The 25,011-nt window shown below is 38.9% G+C and overlaps 40 non-coding genes across 40 annotated transcripts; all 40 read left to right on the top strand.

Moving 5' to 3' along the window:
- Nucleotides 1-185: 185 nt before the first annotated feature.
- TRNAA-AGC (transfer RNA alanine (anticodon AGC)) lies at nt 186-258 on the top strand. Its single transcript has one exon. It is a non-coding gene; the product is annotated as a tRNA-Ala (tRNA).
- A 352-nt stretch (nt 259-610) lies between these two features.
- Nucleotides 611-683, top strand: TRNAK-CUU (transfer RNA lysine (anticodon CUU)). The gene has a single exon. It is a non-coding gene; the product is annotated as a tRNA-Lys (tRNA).
- A 1,611-nt stretch (nt 684-2,294) lies between these two features.
- TRNAK-CUU (transfer RNA lysine (anticodon CUU)) lies at nt 2,295-2,367 on the top strand. Its single transcript has one exon. It is a non-coding gene; the product is annotated as a tRNA-Lys (tRNA).
- A 344-nt stretch (nt 2,368-2,711) lies between these two features.
- TRNAA-AGC (transfer RNA alanine (anticodon AGC)) lies at nt 2,712-2,784 on the top strand. Its single transcript has one exon. It is a non-coding gene; the product is annotated as a tRNA-Ala (tRNA).
- A 352-nt stretch (nt 2,785-3,136) lies between these two features.
- On the top strand, nt 3,137-3,209 carry TRNAK-CUU (transfer RNA lysine (anticodon CUU)). Its single transcript has one exon. It is a non-coding gene; the product is annotated as a tRNA-Lys (tRNA).
- A 769-nt stretch (nt 3,210-3,978) lies between these two features.
- TRNAK-CUU (transfer RNA lysine (anticodon CUU)) lies at nt 3,979-4,051 on the top strand. Its single transcript has one exon. It is a non-coding gene; the product is annotated as a tRNA-Lys (tRNA).
- Nucleotides 4,052-4,820: 769 nt separating this feature from the next.
- On the top strand, nt 4,821-4,893 carry TRNAK-CUU (transfer RNA lysine (anticodon CUU)). The gene has a single exon. It is a non-coding gene; the product is annotated as a tRNA-Lys (tRNA).
- A 344-nt stretch (nt 4,894-5,237) lies between these two features.
- On the top strand, nt 5,238-5,310 carry TRNAA-AGC (transfer RNA alanine (anticodon AGC)). Its single transcript has one exon. It is a non-coding gene; the product is annotated as a tRNA-Ala (tRNA).
- Nucleotides 5,311-5,662: 352 nt separating this feature from the next.
- Nucleotides 5,663-5,735, top strand: TRNAK-CUU (transfer RNA lysine (anticodon CUU)). The gene has a single exon. It is a non-coding gene; the product is annotated as a tRNA-Lys (tRNA).
- Nucleotides 5,736-6,504: 769 nt separating this feature from the next.
- Nucleotides 6,505-6,577, top strand: TRNAK-CUU (transfer RNA lysine (anticodon CUU)). Its single transcript has one exon. It is a non-coding gene; the product is annotated as a tRNA-Lys (tRNA).
- A 769-nt stretch (nt 6,578-7,346) lies between these two features.
- On the top strand, nt 7,347-7,419 carry TRNAK-CUU (transfer RNA lysine (anticodon CUU)). Its single transcript has one exon. It is a non-coding gene; the product is annotated as a tRNA-Lys (tRNA).
- Nucleotides 7,420-7,763: 344 nt separating this feature from the next.
- TRNAA-AGC (transfer RNA alanine (anticodon AGC)) lies at nt 7,764-7,836 on the top strand. Its single transcript has one exon. It is a non-coding gene; the product is annotated as a tRNA-Ala (tRNA).
- Nucleotides 7,837-9,030: 1,194 nt separating this feature from the next.
- TRNAK-CUU (transfer RNA lysine (anticodon CUU)) lies at nt 9,031-9,103 on the top strand. The gene has a single exon. It is a non-coding gene; the product is annotated as a tRNA-Lys (tRNA).
- A 345-nt stretch (nt 9,104-9,448) lies between these two features.
- TRNAA-AGC (transfer RNA alanine (anticodon AGC)) lies at nt 9,449-9,521 on the top strand. The gene has a single exon. It is a non-coding gene; the product is annotated as a tRNA-Ala (tRNA).
- Nucleotides 9,522-10,282: 761 nt separating this feature from the next.
- TRNAA-AGC (transfer RNA alanine (anticodon AGC)) lies at nt 10,283-10,355 on the top strand. The gene has a single exon. It is a non-coding gene; the product is annotated as a tRNA-Ala (tRNA).
- A 352-nt stretch (nt 10,356-10,707) lies between these two features.
- On the top strand, nt 10,708-10,780 carry TRNAK-CUU (transfer RNA lysine (anticodon CUU)). Its single transcript has one exon. It is a non-coding gene; the product is annotated as a tRNA-Lys (tRNA).
- A 344-nt stretch (nt 10,781-11,124) lies between these two features.
- TRNAA-AGC (transfer RNA alanine (anticodon AGC)) lies at nt 11,125-11,197 on the top strand. Its single transcript has one exon. It is a non-coding gene; the product is annotated as a tRNA-Ala (tRNA).
- A 352-nt stretch (nt 11,198-11,549) lies between these two features.
- Nucleotides 11,550-11,622, top strand: TRNAK-CUU (transfer RNA lysine (anticodon CUU)). Its single transcript has one exon. It is a non-coding gene; the product is annotated as a tRNA-Lys (tRNA).
- A 344-nt stretch (nt 11,623-11,966) lies between these two features.
- TRNAA-AGC (transfer RNA alanine (anticodon AGC)) lies at nt 11,967-12,039 on the top strand. The gene has a single exon. It is a non-coding gene; the product is annotated as a tRNA-Ala (tRNA).
- A 1,185-nt stretch (nt 12,040-13,224) lies between these two features.
- Nucleotides 13,225-13,297, top strand: TRNAK-CUU (transfer RNA lysine (anticodon CUU)). The gene has a single exon. It is a non-coding gene; the product is annotated as a tRNA-Lys (tRNA).
- A 344-nt stretch (nt 13,298-13,641) lies between these two features.
- TRNAA-AGC (transfer RNA alanine (anticodon AGC)) lies at nt 13,642-13,714 on the top strand. The gene has a single exon. It is a non-coding gene; the product is annotated as a tRNA-Ala (tRNA).
- Nucleotides 13,715-14,066: 352 nt separating this feature from the next.
- Nucleotides 14,067-14,139, top strand: TRNAK-CUU (transfer RNA lysine (anticodon CUU)). The gene has a single exon. It is a non-coding gene; the product is annotated as a tRNA-Lys (tRNA).
- Nucleotides 14,140-14,908: 769 nt separating this feature from the next.
- On the top strand, nt 14,909-14,981 carry TRNAK-CUU (transfer RNA lysine (anticodon CUU)). Its single transcript has one exon. It is a non-coding gene; the product is annotated as a tRNA-Lys (tRNA).
- Nucleotides 14,982-15,325: 344 nt separating this feature from the next.
- On the top strand, nt 15,326-15,398 carry TRNAA-AGC (transfer RNA alanine (anticodon AGC)). The gene has a single exon. It is a non-coding gene; the product is annotated as a tRNA-Ala (tRNA).
- A 352-nt stretch (nt 15,399-15,750) lies between these two features.
- On the top strand, nt 15,751-15,823 carry TRNAK-CUU (transfer RNA lysine (anticodon CUU)). Its single transcript has one exon. It is a non-coding gene; the product is annotated as a tRNA-Lys (tRNA).
- Nucleotides 15,824-16,167: 344 nt separating this feature from the next.
- On the top strand, nt 16,168-16,240 carry TRNAA-AGC (transfer RNA alanine (anticodon AGC)). The gene has a single exon. It is a non-coding gene; the product is annotated as a tRNA-Ala (tRNA).
- Nucleotides 16,241-16,592: 352 nt separating this feature from the next.
- TRNAK-CUU (transfer RNA lysine (anticodon CUU)) lies at nt 16,593-16,665 on the top strand. The gene has a single exon. It is a non-coding gene; the product is annotated as a tRNA-Lys (tRNA).
- A 344-nt stretch (nt 16,666-17,009) lies between these two features.
- Nucleotides 17,010-17,082, top strand: TRNAA-AGC (transfer RNA alanine (anticodon AGC)). The gene has a single exon. It is a non-coding gene; the product is annotated as a tRNA-Ala (tRNA).
- Nucleotides 17,083-18,276: 1,194 nt separating this feature from the next.
- Nucleotides 18,277-18,349, top strand: TRNAK-CUU (transfer RNA lysine (anticodon CUU)). The gene has a single exon. It is a non-coding gene; the product is annotated as a tRNA-Lys (tRNA).
- Nucleotides 18,350-19,118: 769 nt separating this feature from the next.
- TRNAK-CUU (transfer RNA lysine (anticodon CUU)) lies at nt 19,119-19,192 on the top strand. Its single transcript has one exon. It is a non-coding gene; the product is annotated as a tRNA-Lys (tRNA).
- A 344-nt stretch (nt 19,193-19,536) lies between these two features.
- TRNAA-AGC (transfer RNA alanine (anticodon AGC)) lies at nt 19,537-19,609 on the top strand. Its single transcript has one exon. It is a non-coding gene; the product is annotated as a tRNA-Ala (tRNA).
- Nucleotides 19,610-19,961: 352 nt separating this feature from the next.
- On the top strand, nt 19,962-20,034 carry TRNAK-CUU (transfer RNA lysine (anticodon CUU)). The gene has a single exon. It is a non-coding gene; the product is annotated as a tRNA-Lys (tRNA).
- A 344-nt stretch (nt 20,035-20,378) lies between these two features.
- On the top strand, nt 20,379-20,451 carry TRNAA-AGC (transfer RNA alanine (anticodon AGC)). Its single transcript has one exon. It is a non-coding gene; the product is annotated as a tRNA-Ala (tRNA).
- A 352-nt stretch (nt 20,452-20,803) lies between these two features.
- TRNAK-CUU (transfer RNA lysine (anticodon CUU)) lies at nt 20,804-20,876 on the top strand. Its single transcript has one exon. It is a non-coding gene; the product is annotated as a tRNA-Lys (tRNA).
- A 344-nt stretch (nt 20,877-21,220) lies between these two features.
- On the top strand, nt 21,221-21,293 carry TRNAA-AGC (transfer RNA alanine (anticodon AGC)). Its single transcript has one exon. It is a non-coding gene; the product is annotated as a tRNA-Ala (tRNA).
- Nucleotides 21,294-21,645: 352 nt separating this feature from the next.
- Nucleotides 21,646-21,718, top strand: TRNAK-CUU (transfer RNA lysine (anticodon CUU)). The gene has a single exon. It is a non-coding gene; the product is annotated as a tRNA-Lys (tRNA).
- Nucleotides 21,719-22,487: 769 nt separating this feature from the next.
- Nucleotides 22,488-22,560, top strand: TRNAK-CUU (transfer RNA lysine (anticodon CUU)). The gene has a single exon. It is a non-coding gene; the product is annotated as a tRNA-Lys (tRNA).
- Nucleotides 22,561-22,904: 344 nt separating this feature from the next.
- On the top strand, nt 22,905-22,977 carry TRNAA-AGC (transfer RNA alanine (anticodon AGC)). The gene has a single exon. It is a non-coding gene; the product is annotated as a tRNA-Ala (tRNA).
- An 803-nt stretch (nt 22,978-23,780) lies between these two features.
- TRNAA-AGC (transfer RNA alanine (anticodon AGC)) lies at nt 23,781-23,853 on the top strand. Its single transcript has one exon. It is a non-coding gene; the product is annotated as a tRNA-Ala (tRNA).
- An 803-nt stretch (nt 23,854-24,656) lies between these two features.
- On the top strand, nt 24,657-24,729 carry TRNAA-AGC (transfer RNA alanine (anticodon AGC)). Its single transcript has one exon. It is a non-coding gene; the product is annotated as a tRNA-Ala (tRNA).
- The last annotated feature ends 282 nt before the right edge of the window (nt 24,730-25,011 follow it).

Here is a 25,011-nt window from a genome sequence, read left to right as displayed (position 1 = left end):
ATACAGCGATATTACTCCTATTCAAGTACTTAACAGGCCAACCTGAACTGTAAAACATCCCCTAAGTGGAGGTAAGGCATCAGTTAGGAGTGAACTGAACACTCATGTAATGGGCAATTTGACATCAAATAAAGTGTGGTAGGCATTACCATTACTTTTGAAATGTTATTCTGAGGGAGCACACAGGGGAATTAGCTCAAATGGTAGAGCGCTCGCTTAGCATGCGAGAGGTAGCGGGATCGATGCCCGCATTCTCCATTCTAAAATGTACATACATTTTATTTTTAACTTGTCATTGCCAAGCTTGTTGCATAGTAAGAACAGATAAATCACAGATTTCTTTCATATATGGTCACATCATAACAACTAAAGTGGTTTTATCAAAAGGGTTTAGGTATTCGTTAGCTTGTGAGAGCAATTTGAGTTTTTATGCAATCTCACAATGACATTTCCACAACTTCCATTTCAATTTTGTCTCATTTTACTTGACACTCTGTCCACTGAGGGATCTATAAATGATAAGTTCCTTGAAAAACAAGAGTTGAGGAATATCCAGGAACTGGTTTTCTTAATGAAAAACGATCAGTTTGCATACTACTTTAAAGAGGGAGCCCGGCTAGCTCAGTCGGTAGAGCATGAGACTCTTAATCTCAGGGTCGTGGGTTCGAGCCCCACGTTGGGCGAAAACGAGTAATTTTTGCAGGATTCTTGCATTGGATCTCATAATATGGCAATTAATCTTGCATTAGACATGCAATAACTCCCAAAAATTGTATATCTTTGGTTTCCCATTGGTGGGAAATGTAACTTCAAGATTAGGTAGGGCATTAGTCTAGATTAACATACAGCGATATTACTCCTATTCAAGTACTAAACAGGCCAACCTGAACTGTAAAACATCCCCTAAGTGGAGGTAAGGCATCAGTTAGGAGTGAACTGAACACTCATGTAATGTGCAATTTGATGTCAAATAAAGTGTGGAAGGCATTAACATTACTTTTGAAATGTTATTCTGAGGGAGCACACAGGGGAATTAGATCAAATGGTAGAGCGCTCGCTTAGCATGCGAGAGGTAGCGGGATCGATGCCCGCATTCTCCATTCTAAAATGTACATACATTTTATTTTTAACTTGTCATTGACAAGCTTGTTGCATAGTAAGAACAGATAAATCACAGATGGCTTTCATATATGGTCACATCATAACAACTAAAGGGGTTTTATCAAAAGGGTTTAGGTATTCGTTAGCTTGTGAGAGCAATTTGAGTTCTTATGCAATCTCACAATGACATTTCCACAACTTCCATTTCAATTTTGTCTCCTTTTACTTGACACTCTGTCCACTGAGGGATCTATAAATGATAAGTTCCTTGAAAAACAAGAGTTGAGGAATATCCAGGAACTGGTTTTCTTAATGAAAAACGATCAGTTTGCATACTACTTTAAAGAGGGAGCCCGGCTAGCTAGGTCGGTAGAGCATGAGACTCTTAATCTCAGGGTCGTGGGTTCGAGCCCCACGTTGGGCGAAAACGAGTAATTTTTGCAGGATTATTGCATTGGATCTCATAATATGGCAATTAATCTTGCATTAGACATGCAATAACTCCTAAAAATTGTATATCTTTGGTTTCCCATTGGTGGGAAATGTAACTTCAAGATTAGGTAGGGCATTAGTCTAGATTAACATACAGCGATATTACTCCTATTCAAGTACTAAACAGGCCAACCTGAACTGTAAAACATCCCCTAAGTGGAGGTAAGGCATCAGTTAGGAGTGAACTGAACACTCATGTAATGGGCAATTTGACGTCAAATAAAGTGTCGTAGGCATTAACATTACTTTTGAAATGTTATTCTGAGGGAGCACACAGGGGAATTAGTTCAAATGGTAGAGCGCTCGCTTAGCATGCGAGAGGTAGTGGGATCGATGCCCGCATTCTCCATTCTAAAATGTACATACATTTTATTTTTAACTTGTCATTGCCAAGCTTGTTGCATAGTAAGAACAGATAAATCACAGATGGCTTTCATATATGGTCACATCATAACAACTAAAGGGGTTTTATCAAAAGGGTTTAGGTATTCGTTAGCTTGTGAGAGCAATTTGAGTTCTTATGCAATCTCACAATGACATTTCCACAACTTCCATTTCAATTTTGTCTCATTTTACTTGACACTATGTCCACTGAGGGATCTATAAATGATAAGTTCCTTGAAAAACAAGAGTTGAGGAATATCCAGGAACTGGTTTTCTTAATGAAAAACGATCAGTTTGCATCCTACTTTAAAGAGGGAGCCTGGCTAGCTCAGTCGGTAGAGCATGAGACTCTTAATCTCAGGTTCGTGGGTTCGAGCCCCACGTTGGGCGAAAACGAGTAATTTTTGCAGGATTATTGCATTGGATCTCATAATATGGCAATTAATCTTGCATTAGACATGCAATACCTCCCAAAAATTGTATATCTTTGGTTTCCCATTGGTGGGAGATGTAACTTCAAGATTATGTAGGGCATTAGTCTAGATTAACATACAGCGATATTACTCCTATTCAAGTACTTAACAGGCCAACCTGAACTGTAAAACATCCCCTAAGTGGAGGTAAGGCATCAGTTAGGAGTGAACTGAACACTCATGTAATGGGCAATTTGACATCAAATAAAGTGTGGTAGGCATTACCATTACTTTTGAAATGTTATTCTGAGGGAGCACACAGGGGAATTAGCTCAAATGGTAGAGCGCTCGCTTAGCATGCGAGAGGTAGCGGGATCGATGCCCGCATTCTCCATTCTAAAATGTACATACATTTTATTTTTAACTTGTCATTGCCAAGCTTGTTGCATAGTAAGAACAGATAAATCACAGATTTCTTTCATATATGGTCACATCATAACAACTAAAGTGGTTTTATCAAAAGGGTTTAGGTATTCGTTAGCTTGTGAGAGCAATTTGAGTTTTTATGCAATCTCACAATGACATTTCCACAACTTCCATTTCAATTTTGTCTCATTTTACTTGACACTCTGTCCACTGAGGGATCTATAAATGATAAGTTCCTTGAAAAACAAGAGTTGAGGAATATCCAGGAACTGGTTTTCTTAATGAAAAACGATCAGTTTGCATACTACTTTAAAGAGGGAGCCCGGCTAGCTCAGTCGGTAGAGCATGAGACTCTTAATCTCAGGGTCGTGGGTTCGAGCCCCACGTTGGGCGAAAACGAGTAATTTTTGCAGGATTCTTGCATTGGATCTCATAATATGGCAATTAATCTTGCATTAGACATGCAATAACTCCCAAAAATTGTATATCTTTGGTTTCCCATTGGTGGGAAATGTAACTTCAAGATTAGGTAGGGCATTAGTCTAGATTAACATACAGCGATATTACTCCTATTCAAGTACTAAACAGGCCAACCTGAACTGTAAAACATCCCCTAAGTGGAGGTAAGGCATCAGTTAGGAGTGAACTGAACACTCATGTAATGTGCAATTTGATGTCAAATAAAGTGTGGAAGGAATTAACATTACTTTTGAAATGTTATTCTGAGGGAGCACACAGGGGAATTAGATCAAATGGTAGAGCGCTCGCTTAGCATGCGAGAGGTAGCAGGATCGATGCCCGCATTCTCCATTCTAAAATGTACATACATTTTATTTTTAACTTGTCATTGACAAGCTTGTTGCATAGTAAGAACAGATAAATCACAGATGGCTTTCATATATGGTCACATCATAACAACTAAAGGGGTTTTATCAAAAGGGTTTAGGTATTCGTTAGCTTGTGAGAGCAATTTGAGTTCTTATGCAATCTCACAATGACATTTCCACAACTTCCATTTCAATTTTGTCTCCTTTTACTTGACACTCTGTCCACTGAGGGATCTATAAATGATAAGTTCCTTGAAAAACAAGAGTTGAGGAATATCCAGGAACTGGTTTTCTTAATGAAAAACGATCAGTTTGCATACTACTTTAAAGAGGGAGCCCGGCTAGCTCAGTCGGTAGAGCATGAGACTCTTAATCTCAGGGTCGTGGGTTCGAGCCCCACGTTGGGCGAAAACGAGTAATTTTTGCAGGATTATTGCATTGGATCTCATAATATGGCAATTAATCTTGCATTAGACATGCAATAACTCCCAAAAATTGTATATCTTTGGTTTCCCATTGGTGGGAAATGTAACTTCAAGATTAGGTAGGGCATTAGTCTAGATTAACATACAGCGATATTACTCCTATTCAAGTACTAAACAGGCCAACCTGAACTGTAAAACATCCCCTAAGTGGAGGTAAGGCATCAGTTAGGAGTGAACTGAACACTCATGTAATGGGCAATTTGACGTCAAATAAAGTGTCGTAGGCATTAACATTACTTTTGAAATGTTATTCTGAGGGAGCACACAGGGGAATTAGTTCAAATGGTAGAGCGCTCGCTTAGCATGCGAGAGGTAGTGGGATCGATGCCCGCATTCTCCATTCTAAAATGTACATACATTTTATTTTTAACTTGTCATTGCCAAGCTTGTTGCATAGTAAGAACAGATAAATCACAGATGGCTTTCATATATGGTCACATCATAACAACTAAAGGGGTTTTATCAAAAGGGTTTAGGTATTCGTTAGCTTGTGAGAGCAATTTGAGTTCTTATGCAATCTCACAATGACATTTCCACAACTTCCATTTCAATTTTGTCTCATTTTACTTGACACTCTGTCCACTGAGGGATCTATAAATGATAAGTTCCTTGAAAAACAAGAGTTGAGGAATATCCAGGAACTGGTTTTCTTAATGAAAAACGATCAGTTTGCATCCTACTTTAAAGAGGGAGCCTGGCTAGCTCAGTCGGTAGAGCATGAGACTCTTAATCTCAGGTTCGTGGGTTCGAGCCCCACGTTGGGCGAAAACGAGTAATTTTTGCAGGATTATTGCATTGGATCTCATAATATGGCAATTCATCTTGCATTAGACATGCAATAACTCCCAAAAATTGTATATCTTTGGTTTCCCATTGGTGGGAAATGTAACTTCAAGATTAGGTAGGGCATTAGTCTAGATTAACATACAGCGATATTACTCCTATTCAAGTACTAAACAGGCCAACCTGAACTGTAAAACATCCCCTAAGTGGAGGTAAGGCATCAGTTAGGAGTGAACTGAACACTCATGTAATGGGCATTTTGACATCAAATAAAGTGTGGTAGGCATTACCATTACTTTTGAAATGTTATTCTGAGGGAGCACACAGGGGAATTAGCTCAAATGGTAGAGCGCTCGCTTAGCATGCGAGAGGTAGCGGGATCGATGCCCGCATTCTCCATTCTAAAATTTACATACATTTTATTTTTAACTTGTCATTGCCAAGCTTGTTGCATAGTAAGAACAGATAAATCACAGATTTCTTTCATATATGGTCACATCATAACAACTAAAGTGGTTTTATCAAAAGGGTTTAGGTATTCGTTAGCTTGTGAGAGCAATTTGAGTTCTTATGCAATCTCACAATGACATTTCCACAACTTCCATTTAAATTTTGTCTCATTTTACTTGACACTCTGTCCACTGAGGGATCTATAAATGATAAGTTCCTTGAAAAACAAGAGTTGAGGAATATCCAGGAACTGGTTTTCTTAATGAAAAACGATCAGTTTGCATACTACTTTAAAGAGGGAGCCCGGCTAGCTCAGTCGGTAGAGCATGAGACTCTTAATCTCAGGGTCGTGGGTTCGAGCCCCACGTTGGGCGAAAACGAGTAATTTTTGCAGGATTCTTGCATTGGATCTCATAATATGGCAATTAATCTTGCATTAGACATGCAATAACTCCCAAAAATTGTATATCTTTGGTTTCCCATTGGTGGGAAATGTAACTTCAAGATTAGGTAGGGCATTAGTCTAGATTAACATACAGCGATATTACTCCTATTCAAGTACTAAACAGGCCAACCTGAACTGTAAAACATCCCCTAAGTGGAGGTAAGGCATCAGTTAGGAGTGAACTGAACACTCATGTAATGTGCAATTTGATGTCAAATAAAGTGTGGAAGGCATTAACATTACTTTTGAAATGTTATTCTGAGGGAGCACACAGGGGAATTAGATCAAATGGTAGAGCGCTCGCTTAGCATGCGAGAGGTAGCGGGATCGATGCCCGCATTCTCCATTCTAAAATGTACATACATTTTATTTTTAACTTGTCATTGACAAGCTTGTTGCATAGTAAGAACAGATAAATCACAGATGGCTTTCATATATGGTCACATCATAACAACTAAAGGGGTTTTATCAAAAGGGTTTAGGTATTCGTTAGCTTGTGAGAGCAATTTGAGTTCTTATGCAATCTCACAATGACATTTCCACAACTTCCATTTCAATTTTGTCTCCTTTTACTTGACACTCTGTCCACTGAGGGATCTATAAATGATAAGTTCCTTGAAAAACAAGAGTTGAGGAATATCCAGGAACTGGTTTTCTTAATGAAAAACGATCAGTTTGCATACTACTTTAAAGAGGGAGCCCGGCTAGCTCAGTCGGTAGAGCATGAGACTCTTAATCTCAGGGTCGTGGGTTCGAGCCCCACGTTGGGCGAAAACGAGTAATTTTTGCAGGATTATTGCATTGGATCTCATAATATGGCAATTAATCTTGCATTAGACATGCAATAACTCCCAAAAATTGTATATCTTTGGTTTCCCATTGGTGGGAAATGTAACTTCAAGATTAGGTAGGGCATTAGTCTAGATTAACATACAGCGATATTACTCCTATTCAAGTACTAAACAGGCCAACCTGAACTGTAAAACATCCCCTAAGTGGAGGTAAGGCATCAGTTAGGAGTGAACTGAACACTCATGTAATGGGCAATTTGACGTCAAATAAAGTGTCGTAGGCATTAACATTACTTTTGAAATGTTATTCTGAGGGAGCACACAGGGGAATTAGTTCAAATGGTAGAGCGCTCGCTTAGCATGCGAGAGGTAGTGGGATCGATGCCCGCATTCTCCATTCTAAAATGTACATACATTTTATTTTTAACTTGTCATTGCCAAGCTTGTTGCATAGTAAGAACAGATAAATCACAGATGGCTTTCATATATGGTCACATCATAACAACTAAAGGGGTTTTATCAAAAGGGTTTAGGTATTCGTTAGCTTGTGAGAGCAATTTGAGTTCTTATGCAATCTCACAATGACATTTCCACAACTTCCATTTCAATTTTGTCTCATTTTACTTGACACTCTGTCCACTGAGGGATCTATAAATGATAAGTTCCTTGAAAAACAAGAGTTGAGGAATATCCAGGAACTGGTTTTCTTAATGAAAAACGATCAGTTTGCATCCTACTTTAAAGAGGGAGCCTGGCTAGCTCAGTCGGTAGAGCATGAGACTCTTAATCTCAGGTTCGTGGGTTCGAGCCCCACGTTGGGCGAAAACGAGTAATTTTTGCAGGATTATTGCATTGGATCTCATAATATGGCAATTCATCTTGCATTAGACATGCAATAACTCCCAAAAATTGTATATCTTTGGTTTCCCATTGGTGGGAAATGTAACTTCAAGATTAGGTAGGGCATTAGTCTAGATTAACATACAGCGATATTACTCCTATTCAAGTACTAAACAGGCCAACCTGAACTGTAAAACATCCCCTAAGTGGAGGTAAGGCATCAGTTAGGAGTGAACTGAACACTCATGTAATGGGCATTTTGACATCAAATAAAGTGTGGTAGGCATTACCATTACTTTTGAAATGTTATTCTGAGGGAGCACACAGGGGAATTAGCTCAAATGGTAGAGCGCTCGCTTAGCATGCGAGAGGTAGCGGGATCGATGCCCGCATTCTCCATTCTAAAATTTACATACATTTTATTTTTAACTTGTCATTGCCAAGCTTGTTGCATAGTAAGAACAGATAAATCACAGATGGCTTTCATATATGGTCACATCATAACAACTAAAGTGGTTTTATCAAAAGGGTTTAGGTATTCGTTAGCTTGTGAGAGCAATTTGAGTTCTTATGCAATCTCACAATGACATTTCCACAACTTCCATTTCAATTTTGTCTCATTTTACTTGACACTCTGTCCACTGAGGGATCTATAAATGATAAGTTCCTTGAAAAACAAGAGTTGAGGAATATCCAGGAACTGGTTTTCTTAATGAAAAACGATCAGTTTGCATTCAACTTTAAAGAGGGAGCCCGGCTAGCTCAGTCGGTAGAGCATAAGACTCTTAATCTCAGGTTCGTGGGTTCGAGCCCCACGTTGGGCGAAAATGAGTAATTTTTGCAGGATTATTGCATTGGATCTCATAATATGGCAATTCATCTTGCATTAGACATGCAATAACTCCCAAAAATTGTATATCTTTGGTTTCCCATTGGTGGGAAATGTAACTTCAAGATTAGGTAGGGCATTAGTCTAGATTAACATACAGCGATATTACTCCTATTCAAGTACTAAACAGGCCAACCTGAACTGTAAAACATCCCCTAAGTGGAGGTAAGGCATCAGTTAGGAGTGAACTGAACACTCATGTAATGTGCAATTTGATGTCAAATAAAGTGTGGAAGGCATTAACATTACTTTTGAAATGTTATTCTGAGGGAGCACACAGGGGAATTAGCTCAAATGGTAGAGCGCTCGCTTAGCATGCGAGAGGTAGCGGGATCGATGCCCGCATTCTCAATTCTAAAATGTACATACATTTTATTTTTAACTTGTCATTGACAAGCTTGTTGCATAGTAAGAACAGATAAATCACAGATGGTTTTCATATATGGTCACATCATAACAACTAAAGGGGTTTTATCAAAAGGGTTTAGGTATTCGTTAGCTTGTGAGAGCAATTTGAGTTCTTATGCAATCTCACAATGACATTTCCACAACTTCCATTTCAATTTTGTCTCCTTTTACTTGACACTCTGTCCACTGAGGGATCTATAAATGATAAGTTCCTTGAAAAACAAGAGTTGAGGAATATCCAGGAACTGGTTTTCTTAATGAAAAACGACCAGTTTTCATACTACTTTAAAGAGGGAGCCCGGCTAGCTCAGTCGGTAGAGCATGAGACTCTTAATCTCAGGGTCGTGGGTTCGAGCCCCACATTGGGCGAAAACAAGTAATTTTTTTCAGGATTATTGCATTGGATCTCATAATATGGCAATTAATCTTGCATTAGACATGCAATAACTCCCAAAAATTGTATATCTTTGGTTTCCCATTGGTGGGAGATGTAACTTCAAGATTAGGTAGGGCATTAGTCTAGATTAACATACAGCGATATTACTCCTATTCAAGTACTTAACAGGCCAACCTGAACTGTAAAACATCCCCTAAGTGGAGGTAAGGCATCAGTTAGGAGTGAACTGAACACTCATGTAATGGGCAATTTGACATCAAATAAAGTGTGGTAGGCATTACCATTACTTTTGAAATGTTATTCTGAGGGAGCACACAGGGGAATTAGCTCAAATGGTAGAGCGCTCGCTTAGCATGCGAGAGGTAGCGGGATCGATGCCCGCATTCTCCATTCTAAAATTTACCTACATTTTATTTTTAACTTGTCATTGTCAAGCTTGTTGCATAGTAAGAACAGATAAATCACAGATGGCTTTCATATATGGTCACATCATAACAACTAAAGTGGTTTTATCAAAAGGGTTTAGGTATTCGTTAGCTTGTGAGAGCAATTTGAGTTCTTATGCAATCTCACAATGACATTTCCACAACTTCCATTTCAATTTTGTCTCATTTTACTTGACACTCTGTCCACTGAGGGATCTATAAATGATAAGTTCCTTGAAAAACAAGAGTTGAGGAATATCCAGGAACTGGTTTTCTTAATGAAAAACGATCAGTTTGCATTCTACTTTAAAGAGGGATCCCGGCTAGCTCAGTCGGTAGAGCATGAGACTCTTAATCTCAGGTTCGTGGGTTCGAGCCCCACGTTGGGCGAAAATGAGTAATTTTTGCAGGATTATTGCATTGGATCTCATAATATGGCAATTCATCTTGCATTAGACATGCAATAACTCCCAAAAATTGTATATCTTTGGTTTCCCACCATGTAACTTCAAGATTAGGTAGGGCATTAGTCTAGATTAACATACAGCGATATTACTCCTATTCAAGTACTAAACAGGCCAACCTGAACTGTAAAACATCCCCTAAGTGGAGGTAAGGCATCAGTTAGGAGTGAACTGAACACTCATGTAATGTGCAATTTGACTTCAAATAAAGTGTGGAAGGCATTAACATTACTTTTGAAATGTTATGCTGAGGGAGCACACAGGGGAATTAGCTCAAATGGTAGAGCGCTCGCTTAGCATGCGAGAGGTAGCGGGATCGATGCCCGCATTCTCCATTCTAAAATGTACATACATTTTATTTTTAACTTGTCATTGCCAAGCTTGTTGCATAGTAAGAACAGATACATCACAGATGGCTTTCATATATGGTCACATCATAACAACTAAAGGTGTTTTATCAAAAGGGTTTAGGTATTCGTTAGCTTGTGAGAGCAATTTGAGTTCTTATGCAATCTCACAATGACATTTCCACAACTTCCATTTCAATTTTGTCTCATTTTACTTGACACTCTGTCCACTGAGGGATCTATAAATGATAAGTTCCTTGAAAAACAAGAGTTGAGGAATATCCAGGAACTGGTTTTCTTAATGAAAAACGATCAGTTTGCATACTACTTTAAAGAGGGAGGCCGGCTAGCTCAGTCGGTAGAGCATGAGACTCTTAATCTCAGGGTCGTGGGTTCGAGCCCCACGTTGGGCGAAAACGAGTAATTTTTGCAGGATTATTGCATTGGATCTCATAATATGGCAATTAATCTTGCATTAGACATGCAATAACTCCCAAAAATTGTATATCTTTGGTTTCCCATTGGTGGGAAATGTAACTTCAAGATTAGGTAGGGCATTAGTCTAGATTAACATGCAGCGATATTACTCCTATTCAAGTACTAAACAGGCCAACCTGAACTGTAAAACATCCCCTAAGTGGAGGTAAGGCATCAGTTAGGAGTGAACTGAACACTCATGTAATGGGCAATTTGACGTCAAATAAAGTGTGGTAGGCATTACCATTACTTTTGAAATGTTATTCTGAGGGAGCACACAGGGGAATTAGCTCAAATGGTAGAGCGCTCGCTTAGCATGCGAGAGGTAGCGGGATCGATGCCCGCATTCTCCATTCTAAAATGTACATACATTTTATTTTTAACTTGTCATTGCCAAGCTTGTTGCATAGTAAGAACAGATAAATCACAGATGGCTTTCATATATGGTCACATCATAACAACTAAAGTGGTTTTATCAAAAGGGTTTAGGTATTCGTTAGCTTGTGAGAGCAATTTGAGTTCTTATGCAATCTCACAATGACATTTCCACAACTTCCATTTCAATTTTGTCTCATTTTACTTGACACTCTGTCCACTGAGGGATCTATAAATGATAAGTTCCTTGAAAAACAAGAGTTGAGGAATATCCAGGAACTGGTTTTCTTAATGAAAAACGATCAGTTTGCATACTACTTTAAAGAGGGAGCCTGGCTAGCTCATTCGGTAGAGCATGAGACTCTTAATCTCAGGGTCGTGGGTTCGAGCCCCACGTTGGGCGAAAACGAGTAATTTTTGCAGGATTATTGCATTGGATCTCATAATATGGCAATTCATCTTGCATTAGACATGCAATAACTCCCAAAAATTGTATATCTTTGGTTTCCCATTGGTGGGAAATGTAACTTCAAGATTAGGTAGGGCATTAGTCTAGATTAACATACAGCGATATTACTCCTATTCAAGTACTTAACAGGCCAACCTGAACTGTAAAACATCCCCTAAGTGGAGGTAAGGCATCAGTTAGGAGTGAACTGAACACTCATGTAATGGGCAATTTGACGTCAAATAAAGTGTGGTAGGCATTACCATTACTTTTGAAATGTTATTCTGAGGGAGCACACAGGGGAATTAGCTCAAATGGTAGAGCGCTCGCTTAGCATGCGAGAGGTAGCGGGATCGATGCCCGCATTCTCCATTCTAAAATGTACATACATTTTATTTTTAACTTGTCATTGCCAAGTTTGTTGCATAGTAAGAACAGATACATCACAGATGGCTTTCATATATGGTCACATCATAACAACTAAAGGTGTTTTATCAAAAGGGTTTAGGTATTCGTTAGCTTGTGAGAGCAATTTGAGTTCTTATGCAATCTCACAATGACATTTCCACAACTTCCATTTCAATTTTGTCTCATTTTACTTGACACTCTGTCCACTGAGGGATCTATAAATGATAAGTTCCTTGAAAAACAAGAGTTGAGGAATATCCAGGAACTGGTTTTCTTAATGAAAAACGATCAGTTTGCATTCTACTTTAAAGAGGGATCCCGGCTAGCTCAGTCGGTAGAGCATGAGACTCTTAATCTCAGGTTCGTGGGTTCGAGCCCCACTTTGGGTGAAAACGAGTAATTTTTGCAGGATTATTGCATTGGATCTCATAATATGGCAATTCATCTTGCATTAGACATGCAATAACTCCCAAAAATTGTATATCTTTGGTTTCCCACCATGTAACTTCAAGATTAGGTAGGGCATTAGTCTAGATTAACATACAGCGATATTACTCCTATTCAAGTACTAAACAGGCCAACCTGAACTGTAAAACATCCCCTAAGTGGAGGTAAGGCATCAGTTAGGAGTGAACTGAACACTCATGTAATGTGCAATTTGACTTCAAATAAAGTGTGGAAGGCATTAACATTACTTTTGAAATGTTATGCTGAGGGAGCACACAGGGGAATTAGCTCAAATGGCAGAGCGCTCGCTTAGCAAGCGAGAGGTAGTGGGATCGATGCCCGCATTCTTCATTCTAAAATGTACATACATTTTATTTTTAACTTGTCATTGCCAAGCTTGTTGCATAGTAAGAACAGATAAATCACAGATGGCTTTCATATATGGTCACATCATAACAACTAAAGGGGTTTTATCAAAATGGTTTAGGTATTCGTTAGCTTGTGAGAGCAATTTGAGTTCTTATGCAATCTCACAATGACATTTCCACAACTTCCATTTCAATTTTGTCTTATTTTACTTGACACTCTGTCCACTGAGGGATCTATAAATGATAAGTTCCTTGAAAAACAAGAGTTGAGGAATATCCAGGAACTGGTTTTCTTAATGAAAACGATCAGTTTGCATTCTACTTTAAAGAGGGAGCCCGGCTAGCTCAGTCGGTAGAGCATGAGACTCTTAATCTGAGGGTCGTGGGTTCGAGCCCCACGTTGGGCGAAAACGAGTAATTTTTGCAGGATTATTGCATTGGATCTCATAATATGGCAATTAATCTTGCATTAGACATGCAATACCTCCCAAAAATTGTATATCTTTGGTTTCCCATTGGTGGGAGATGTAACTTCAAGATTATGTAGGGCATTAGTCTAGATTAACATACAACGATATTACTCCTATTCAAGTACTTAACAGGCCAACCTGAACTGTAAAACATCCCCTAAGTGGAGGTAAGGCATCAGTTAGGAGTGAACTGAACACTCATGTAATGGGCAATTTGACATCAAATAAAGTGTGGTAGGCATTACCATTACTTTTGAAATGTTATTCTGAGGGAGCACACAGGGGAATTAGCTCAAATGGTAGAGCGCTCGCTTAGCATGCGAGAGGTAGCGGGATCGATGCCCGCATTCTCCATTCTAAAATGTACATACATTTTATTTTTAACTTGTCATTGCCAAGCTTGTTGCATAGTAAGAACAGATAAATCACAGATTTCTTTCATATATGGTCACATCATAACAACTAAAGTGGTTTTATCAAAAGGGTTTAGGTATTCGTTAGCTTGTGAGAGCAATTTGAGTTTTTATGCAATCTCACAATGACATTTCCACAACTTCCATTTCAATTTTGTCTCATTTTACTTGACACTCTGTCCACTGAGGGATCTATAAATGATAAGTTCCTTGAAAAACAAGAGTTGAGGAATATCCAGGAACTGGTTTTCTTAATGAAAAACGATCAGTTTGCATACTACTTTAAAGAGGGAGCCCGGCTAGCTCAGTCGGTAGAGCATGAGACTCTTAATCTCAGGGTCGTGGGTTCGAGCCCCACGTTGGGCGAAAACGAGTAATTTTTGCAGGATTATTGCATTGGATCTCATAATATGGCAATTAATCTTGCATTAGACATGCAATAACTCCCACAAATTGTATATCTTTGGTTTCCCATTGGTGGGAAATGTAACTTCAAGATTAGGTAGGGCATTAGTCTAGATTAACATACAGCGATATTACTCCTATTCAAGTACTAAACAGGCCAACCTGAACTGTAAAACATCCCCTAAGTGGAGGTAAGGCATCAGTTAGGAGTGAACTGAACACTCATGTAATGGGCAATTTGACGTCAAATAAAGTGTCGTAGGCATTAACATTACTTTTGAAATGTTATTCTGAGGGAGCACACAGGGGAATTAGTTCAAATGGTAGAGCGCTCGCTTAGCATGCGAGAGGTAGTGGGATCGATGCCCGCGTTCTCCATTCTAAAATGTACATACATTTTATTTTTAACTTGTCATTGCCAAGCTTGTTGCATAGTAAGAACAGATAAATCACAGATGGCTTTCATATATGGTCACATCATAACAACTAAAGGGGTTTTATCAAAAGGGTTTAGGTATTCGTTAGCTTGTGAGAGCAATTTGAGTTCTTATGCAATCTCACAATGACATTTCCACAACTTCCATTTCAATTTTGTCTCATTTTACTTGACACTCTGTCCACTGAGGGATCTATAAATGATAAGTTCCTTGAAAAACAAGAGTTGAGGAATATCCAGGAACTGGTTTTCTTAATGAAAAACGATCAGTTTGCGTTCTACTTTAAAGAGGGAGCCCGGCTAGCTCAGTCGGTAGAGCATGAGACTCTTAATCTCAGGGTCGTGGGTTCGAGCCCCACGTTGGGCGAAAACGAGTAATTTTTGCAGGATTATTGCATTGGATCTCATAATATGGCAATTAATCTTGCATTAGACATGCAATAACTCCCAAAAATTGTATATCTTTGGTTTCCCATTGGTGGGAAATGTAACTTCAAGATTAGGTAGGGCATTAGTCTAGATTAACATACAGCGATATTACTCCTATTCAAGTACTTAACAGGCCAACCTGAACTGTAAAACATCCCCTAAGTGGAGGTAAGGCATCAGTTAGGAGTGAACTGAACACTCATGTAATGGGCAATTTGACGTCAAATAAAGTGTGGTAGGCATTACCATTACTTTTGAAATGTTATTCTGAGGGAGCACACAGGGGAATTAGCTCAAATGGTAGAGCGCTCGCTTAGCATGCGAGAGGTAGCGGGATCGATGCCCGCATTCTCCATTCTAAAATGTACATACATTTTAATTTTAACTTGTCATTGCCAAGCTTGTTGCATAGTAAGAACAGATACATCACAGATGGCTTTCATATATGGTCACATCATAACAACTAAAGGTGTTTTATCAAAAGGGTTTAGGTATTCGTTAGCTTGTGAGAGCAATTTGAGTTCTTATGCAATCTCACAATGACATTTCCACAACTTCCATTTCAATTTTGTCTCATTTTACTTGACACTCTGTCCACTGAGGGATCTATAAATGATAAGTTCCTTGAAAAACAAGAGTTGAGGAATATCCAGGAACTGGTTTTCTTAATGAAAAACGATCAGTTTGCATACTACTTTAAAGAGGGAGGCCGGCTAGCTCAGTCGGTAGAGCATGAGACTCTTAATCTCAGGGTCGTGGGTTCGAGCCCCACGTTGGGCGAAAACGAGTAATTTTTGCAGGATTATTGCATTGGATCTCATAATATGGCAATTAATCTTGCATTAGACATGCAATAACTCCCAAAAATTGTATATCTTTGGTTTCCCATTGGTGGGAAATGTAACTTCAAGATTAGGTAGGGCATTAGTCTAGATTAACATGCAGCGATATTACTCCTATTCAAGTACTAAACAGGCCAACCTGAACTGTAAAACATCCCCTAAGTGGAGGTAAGGCATCAGTTAGGAGTGAACTGAACACTCATGTAATGGGCAATTTGACGTCAAATAAAGTGTGGTAGGCATTACCATTACTTTTGAAATGTTATTCTGAGGGAGCACACAGGGGAATTAGCTCAAATGGTAGAGCGCTCGCTTAGCATGCGAGAGGTAGCGGGATCGATGCCCGCATTCTCCATTCTAAAATGTACATACATTTTATTTTTAACTTGTCATTGCCAAGCTTGTTGCATAGTAAGAACAGATAAATCACAGATGGCTTTCATATATGGTCACATCATAACAACTAAAGTGGTTTTATCAAAAGGGTTTAGGTATTCGTTAGCTTGTGAGAGCAATTTGAGTTCTTATGCAATCTCACAATGACATTTCCACAACTTCCATTTCAATTTTGTCTCATTTTACTTGACACTCTGTCCACTGAGGGATCTATAAATGATAAGTTCCTTGAAAAACAAGAGTTGAGGAATATCCAGGAACTGGTTTTCTTAATGAAAAACGATCAGTTTGCATACTACTTTAAAGAGGGAGCCTGGCTAGCTCAGTCGGTAGAGCATGAGACTCTTAATCTCAGGGTCGTGGGTTCGAGCCCCACGTTGGGCGAAAACGAGTAATTTTTGCAGGATTATTGCATTGGATCTCATAATATGGCAATTCATCTTGCATTAGACATGCAATAACTCCCAAAAATTGTATATCTTTGGTTTCCCATTGGTGGGAAATGTAACTTCAAGATTAGGTAGGGCATTAGTCTAGATTAACATACAGCGATATTACTCCTATTCAAGTACTTAACAGGCCAACCTGAACTGTAAAACATCCCCTAAGTGGAGGTAAGGCATCAGTTAGGAGTGAACTGAACACTCATGTAATGGGCAATTTGACGTCAAATAAAGTGTGGTAGGCATTACCATTACTTTTGAAATGTTATTCTGAGGGAGCACACAGGGGAATTAGCTCAAATGGTAGAGCGCTCGCTTAGCATGCGAGAGGTAGCGGGATCGAGGCCCGCATTCTCCATTCTAAAATGTACATACATTTTATTTTTAACTTGTCATTGCCAAGCTTGTTGCATAGTAAGAACAGATACATCACAGATGGCTTTCATATATGGTCACATCATAACAACTAAAGGTGTTTTATCAAAAGGGTTTAGGTATTCGTTAGCTTGTGAGAGCAATTTGAGTTCTTATGCAATCTCACAATGACATTTCCACAACTTCCATTTCAATTTTGTCTCATTTTACTTGACACTTTGTCCACTGAGGGATCTATAAATGATAAGTTCCTTGAAAAACAAGAGTTGAGGAATATCCAGGAACTGGTTTTCTTAATGAAAAACGATCAGTTTGCATTCTACTTTAAAGAGGGAGCCCGGCTAGCTCAGTCGGTAGAGCATGAGACTCTTAATCTGAGGGTCGTGGGTTCGAGCCACACGTTGGGCAAAAACGAGTAATTTTTGCAGGATTATTGCATTGGATCTCATAATATGGCAATTAATCTTGCATTAGACATGCAATACCTCCCAAAAATTGTATATCTTTGGTTTCCCATTGGTGGGAGATGTAACTTCAAGATTATGTAGGGCATTAGTCTAGATTAACATACAGCGATATTACTCCTATTCAAGTACTTAACAGGCCAACCTGAACTGTAAAACATCCCCTAAGTGGAGGTAAGGCATCAGTTAGGAGTGAACTGAACACTCATGTAATGGGCAATTTGACATCAAATAAAGTGTGGTAGGCATTACCATTACTTTTGAAATGTTATTCTGAGGGAGCACACAGGGGAATTAGCTCAAATGGTAGAGCGCTCGCTTAGCATGCGAGAGGTAGCGGGATCGATGCCTGCATTCTCCATTCTAAAATGTACATACATTTTATTTTTAACTTGTCATTGCCAAGCTTGTTGCATAGTAAGAACAGATAAATCACAGATGGCTTTCATATATGGTCACATCATAACAACTAAAGTGGTTTTATCAAAAGGGTTTAGGTATTCGTTAGCTTGTGAGAGCAATTTGAGTTCTTATGCAATCTCACAATGACATTTCCACAACTTCCATTTCAATTTTGTCTCATTTTACTTGACACTCTGTCCACTGAGGGATCTATAAATGATAAGTTCCTTGAAAAACAAGAGTTGAGGAATATCCAGGAACTGGTTTTCTTAATGAAAAACGATCAGTTTGCATACTACTTTAAAGAGGGAGGCCGGCTAGCTCAGTCGGTAGAGCATGAGACTCTTAATCTCAGGGTCGTGGGTTCGAGCCCCACGTTGGGCGAAAACGAGTAATTTTTGCAGGATTATTGCATTGGATCTCATAATATGGCAATTAATCTTGCATTAGACATGCAATAACTCCTAAAAATTGTATATCTTTGGTTTCCCATTGGTGGGAAATGTAACTTCAAGATTAGGTAGGGCATTAGTCTAGATTAACATACAGCGATATTACTCCTATTCAAGTACTAAACAGGCCAACCTGAACTGTAAAACATCCCCTAAGTGGAGGTAAGGCATCAGTTAGGAGTGAACTGAACACTCATGTAATGGGCAATTTGACGTCAAATAAAGTGTGGTAGGCATTACCATTACTTTTGAAATGTTATTCTGAGGGAGCACACAGAGGAATTAGCTCAAATGGTAGAGCGCTCGCTTAGCATGCGAGAGGTAGCGGGATCGATGCCTGCATTCTCCATTCTAAAATGTACATACATTTTATTTTTAACTTGTCATTGCCAAGCTTGTTGCATAGTAAGAACAGATAAATCACAGATGGCTTTCATATATGGTCACATCATAACAACTAAAGTGGTTTTATCAAAAGGGTTTAGGTATTCGTTAGCTTGTGAGAGCAATTTGAGTTCTTATGCAATCTCACAATGACATTTCCACAACTTCCATTTCAATTTTGTCTCATTTTACTTGACACTCTGTCCACTGAGGGATCTATAAATGATAAGTTCCTTGAAAAACAAGAGTTGAGGAATATCCAGGAACTGGTTTTCTTAATGAAAAACGATCAGTTTGCATACTACTTTAAAGAGGGAGCCTGGCTAGCTCAGTCGGTAGAGCATGAGACTCTTAATCTCAGGGTCGTGGGTTCGAGCCCCACGTTTGGGCGAAAATGAGTAATTTTTGCAGGATTATTGCATTGGATCTCATAATATGGCAATTCATCTTGCATTAGACATGCAATAACTCCCAAAAATTGTATATCTTTGGTTTCCCATTGGTGGGAAATGTAACTTCAAGATTAGGTAGGGCATTAGTCTAGATTAACATACAGCGATATTACTCCTATTCAAGTACTAAACAGGCCAACCTGAACTGTAAAACATCCCCTAAGTGGAGGTAAGGCATCAGTTAGGAGTGAACTGAACACTCATGTAATGGGCAATTTGACGTCAAATAAAGTGTGGTAGGCATTACCATTACTTTTGAAATGTTATTCTGAGGGAGCACACAGGGGAATTAGCTCAAATGGTAGAGCGCTCGCTTAGCATGCGAGAGGTAGCGGGATCGATGCCCGCATTCTCCATTCTAAAATGTACATACATTTTATTTTTAACTTGTCATTGCCAAGCTTGTTGCATAGTAAGAACAGATAAATCACAGATGGCTTTCATATATGGTCACATCATAACAACTAAAGTGGTTTTATCAAAAGGGTTTAGGTATTCGTTAGCTTGTGAGAGCAATTTGAGTTCTTATGCAATCTCACAATGACATTTCCACAACTTCCATTTCAATTTTGTCTCATTTTACTTGACACTCTGTCCACTGAGGGATCTATAAATGATAAGTTCCTTGAAAAACAAGAGTTGAGGAATATCCAGGAACTGGTTTTCTTAATGAAAAACGATCAGTTTGCATACTACTTTAAAGTGGGAGCCTGGCTAGCTCAGTCGGTAGAGCATGAGACTCTTAATCTCAGGGTCGTGGGTTCGAGCCCCACGTTGGGCGAAAATGAGTAATTTTTGCAGGATTATTGCATTGGATCTCATAATATGGCAATTCATCTTGCATTAGACATGCAATAACTCCCAAAAATTGTATATCTTTGGTTTCCCATTGGTGGGAAATGTAACTTCAAGATTAGGTAGGGCATTAGTCTAGATTAACATACAGCGATATTACTCCTATTCAAGTACTAAACAGGCCAACCTGAACTGTAAAACATCCCCTAAGTGGAGGTAAGGCATCAGTTAGGAGTGAACTGAACACTCATGTAATGGGCAATTTGACGTCAAATAAAGTGTGGTAGGCATTACCATTACTTTTGAAATGTTATTTTGAGGGAGCACACAGGGGAATTAGCTCAAATGGTAGAGCGCTCGCTTAGCATGCGAGAGGTAGTGGGATCGATGCCCGCATTCTCCATTCTAAAATGTACATACATTTTATTTTTAACTTGTCATTGCCAAGCTTGTTGCATAGTAAGAACAGATAAATCACAGATGGCTTTCATATATGGTCACATCATAACAACTAAAGTGGTTTTATCAAAAGGGTTTAGGTATTCGTTAGCTTGTGAGAGCAATTTGAGTTCTTATGCAATCTCACAATGACATTTCCACAACTTCCATTTCAATTTTGTCTCATTTTACTTGACACTCTGTCCACTGAGGGATCTATAAATGATAAGTTCCTTGAAAAACAAGAGTTGAGGAATATCCAGGAACTGGTTTTCTTAATGAAAAACGATCAGTTTGCATACTACTTTAAAGAGGGAGCCTGGCTAGCTCAGTAGGTAGAGCATGAGACTCTTAATCTCAGGGTCGTGGGTTCAAGCCCCACGTTGGGCGAAAACGAGTAATTTTTGCAGGATTATTGCATTGGATCTCATAATATGGCAATTCATCTTGCATTAGACATGCAATAACTCCCAAAAATTGTATATCTTTGGTTTCCCATTGGTGGGAAATGTAACTTCAAGATTAGGTAGGGCATTAGTCTAGATTAACATACAGCGATATTACTCCTATTCAAGTACTAAACAGGCCAACCTGAACTGTAAAACATCCCCTAAGTGGAGGTAAGGCATCAGTTAGGAGTGAACTGAACACTCATGTAATGGGCAATTTGACGTCAAATAAAGTGTGTTAGGCATTACCATTACTTTTGAAATGTTATTCTGAGAGAGCACACAGGGGAATTAGCTCAAATGGTAGAGCGCTCGCTTAGCATGCGAGAGGTAGTGGGATCGATGCCCGCATTCTCCATTCTAAAATGTACATACATTTTATTTTTAACTTGTCATTGCCAAGCTTGTTGCATAGTAAGAACAGATACATCACAGATGGCTTTCATATATGGTCACATCATAACAACTAAAGGTGTTTTATCAAAAGGGTTTAGGTATTCGTTAGCTTGTGAGAGCAATTTGAGTTCTTATGCAATCTCACAATGACATTTCCACAACTTCCATTTCAATTTTGTCTCATTTTACTTGACACTCTGTCCACTGAGGGATCTATAAATGATAAGTTCCTTGAAAAACAAGAGTTGAGGAATATCCAGGAACTGGTTTTCTTAATGAAAAACGATCAGTTTGCATACTACTTTAAAGAGGGAGCCCGGCTAGCTCAGTCGGTAGAGCATGAGACTCTTAATCTCAGGGTCGTGGGTTCGAGCCCCACGTTGGGCGAAAACGAGTAATTTTTGCAGGATTATTGCATTGGATCTCATCATATGGCAATTAATCTTGCATTAGACATGCAATAACTCCCAAAAATTGTATATCTTTGGTTTCCCATTGGTGGGAAATGTAACTTCAAGATTAGGTAGGGCATTAGTCTAGATTAACATACAGCGATATTACTCCTATTCAAGTACTAAACAGGCCAACCTGAACTGTAAAACATCCCCTAAGTGGAGGTAAGGCATCAGTTAGGAGTGAACTGAACACTCATGTAATGGGCAATTTGACGTCAAATAAAGTGTCGTAGGCATTAACATTACTTTTGAAATGTTATTCTGAGGGAGCACACAGGGGAATTAGCTCAAATGGTAGAGCGCTCGCTTAGCATGCGAGAGGTAGCGGTATCGATGCCCGCATTCTCCATTCTAAAATGTACATACATTTTATTTTTAACTTGTCATTGCCAAGCTTGTTGCATAGTAAGAACAGATAAATCACAGATGGCTTTCATATATGGTCACATCATAACAACTAAAGGGGTTTTATCAAAAGGGTTTAGGTATTCGTTAGCTTGTGAGAGCAATTTGAGTTCTTATGCAATCTCACAATGACATTTCCACAACTTCCATTTCAATTTTGTCTCATTTTACTTGACACTCTGTCCACTGAGGGATCTATAAATGATAAGTTCCTTGAAAAACAAGAGTTGAGGAATATCCAGGAACTGGTTTTCTTAATGAAAAATGATCAGTTTGCATTCTACTTTAAAGAGGGAGCCCGGCTAGCTCAGTCGGTAGAGCATGAGACTCTTAATCTCAGGGTCGTGGGTTCGAGCCCCACGTTGGGCGAAAACGAGTATTTTTTGCAGGATTATTGTGTTGGATCTCATAATATGGCAATTAATCTTGCATTAGACATGCAATAACTCCCAAAAATTGTATATCTTTGGTTTCCCATTGGTGGGAAATGTAACTTCAAGATTAGGTAGGGCATTAGTCTAGATTAACATACAGCGATATTACTCCTATTCAAGTACTTAACAGGCCAACCTGAACTGTAAAACATCCCCTAAGTGGAGGTAAGGCATCAGTTAGGAGTGAACTGAACACTCATGTAATGGGCAATTTGACATCAAATAAAGTGTGGTAGGCATTACCATTACTTTTGAAATGTTATTCTGAGGGAGCACACAGGGGAATTAGCTCAAATGGTAGAGCGCTCGCTTAGCATGCGAGAGGTAGCGGGATCGATGCCCGCATTCTCCATTCTAAAATGTACATACATTTTATTTTTAACTTGTCATTGCCAAGCTTGTTGCATAGTAAGAACAGATAAATCACAGATGGCTTTCATATATGGTCACATCATAACAACTAAAGGTGTTTTATCAAAAGGGTTTAGGTATTCGTTAGCTTGTGAGAGCAATTTGAGTTCTTATGCAATCTCACAATGACATTTCCACAACTTCCATTTCAATTTTGTCTCATTTTACTTGACACTCTGTCCACTGAGGGATCTATAAATGATAAGTTCCTTGAAAAACAAGAGTTGAGGAATATCCAGGAACTGGTTTTCTTAATGAAAAACGATCAGTTTGCATACTACTTTAAAGAGGGAGCCCGGCTAGCTCAGTCGGTAGAGCATGAGACTCTTGATCTCAGGGTTGTGGGTTCGAGCATGAGACTCTTAATCTCAGGGTCGTGGGTTTGAGCCCCACGTTGGGCGAAAACGAGTAATTTTTGCAGGATTATTGCATTGGATCTCATAATATGGCAATTAATCTTGCATTAGACATGCAATAACTCCCAAAAATTGTATATCTTTGGTTTCCCATTGGTGGGAAATGTAACTTCAAGATTAGGTAGGGCATTAGTCTAGATTAACATACAGCGATATTACTCCTATTCAAGTACTAAACAGGCCAACCTGAACTGTAAAACATCCCCTAAGTGGAGGTAAGGCATCAGTTAGGAGTGAACTGAACACTCATGTAATGGGCAATTTGACGTCAAATAAAGTGTCTAGGCATTAACATTACTTTTGAAATGTTATTCTGAGGGAGCACACAGGGGAATTAGCTCAAATGGTAGAGCGCTCGCTTAGCATGCGAGAGGTAGCGGGATCGATGCCCGCATTCTCCATTCTAAAATGTACATACATTTTATTTTTAACTTGTCATTGCCAAGCTTGTTGCATAGTAAGAACAGATAAATCACAGATGGCTTTCATATATGGTCACATCATAACAACTAAAGGGGTTTTATCAAAAGGGTTTAGGTATTCGTTAGCTTGTGAGAGCAATTTGAGTTCTTATGTAATCTCACAATGACATTTCCACAACTTCCATTTCAATTTTGTCTCATTTTACTTGACACTCTGTCCACTGAGGGATCTATAAATGATAAGTTCCTTGAAAAACAAGAGTTGAGGAATATCCAGGAACTGGTTTTCTTAATGAAAAACGATCAGTTTGCATACTACTTTAAAGAGGGAGCCCGGCTAGCTCAGTCGGTAGAGCATGAGACTCTTGATCTCAGGGTCATGGGTTCGAGCATGAGACTCTTAATCTCAGGGTCGTGGGTTTGAGCCCCACGTTGGGCGAAAACGAGTAATTTTTGCAGGATTATTGCATTGGATCTCATAATATGGCAATTAATCTTGCATTAGACATGCAATAACTCCCAAAAATTGTATATCTTTGGTTTCCCATTGGTGGGAAATGTAACTTCAAGATTAGGTAGGGCATTAGTCTAGATTAACATACAGCGATATTACTCCTATTCAAGTACTAAACAGGCCAACCTGAACTGTAAAACATCCCCTAAGTGGAGGTAAGGCATCAGTTAGGAGTGAACTGAACACTCATGTAATGGGCAATTTGACGTCAAATAAAGTGTCTAGGCATTAACATTACTTTTGAAATGTTATTCTGAGGGAGCACACAGGGGAATTAGCTCAAATGGTAGAGCGCTCGCTTAGCATGCGAGAGGTAGCGGGATCGATGCCCGCATTCTCCATTCTAAAATGTACATACATTTTATTTTTAACTTGTCATTGCCAAGCTTGTTGCATAGTAAGAACAGATAAATCACAGATGGCTTTCATATATGGTCACATCATAACAACTAAAGGGGTTTTATCAAAAGGGTTTAGGTATTCGTTAGCTTGTGAGAGCAATTTGAGTTCTTATGTAATCTCACAATGACATTTCCACAACTTCCATTTCAATTTTGTCTCATTTTACTTGACACTCTGTCCACTGAGGGATCTATAAATGATAAGTTCCTTGAAAAACAAGA

The sequence above is a fragment of the Lissotriton helveticus genome, chromosome 1_2, assembly GCF_964261635.1.
Source record: "Lissotriton helveticus chromosome 1_2, aLisHel1.1, whole genome shotgun sequence".
In the NCBI taxonomy this organism is placed as follows: Eukaryota; Metazoa; Chordata; class Amphibia; order Caudata; family Salamandridae; genus Lissotriton; species Lissotriton helveticus.
The sequence above is the reverse complement of the archived record's forward strand: the minus strand, read 5'-3'. Positions and strand labels throughout refer to the sequence as shown.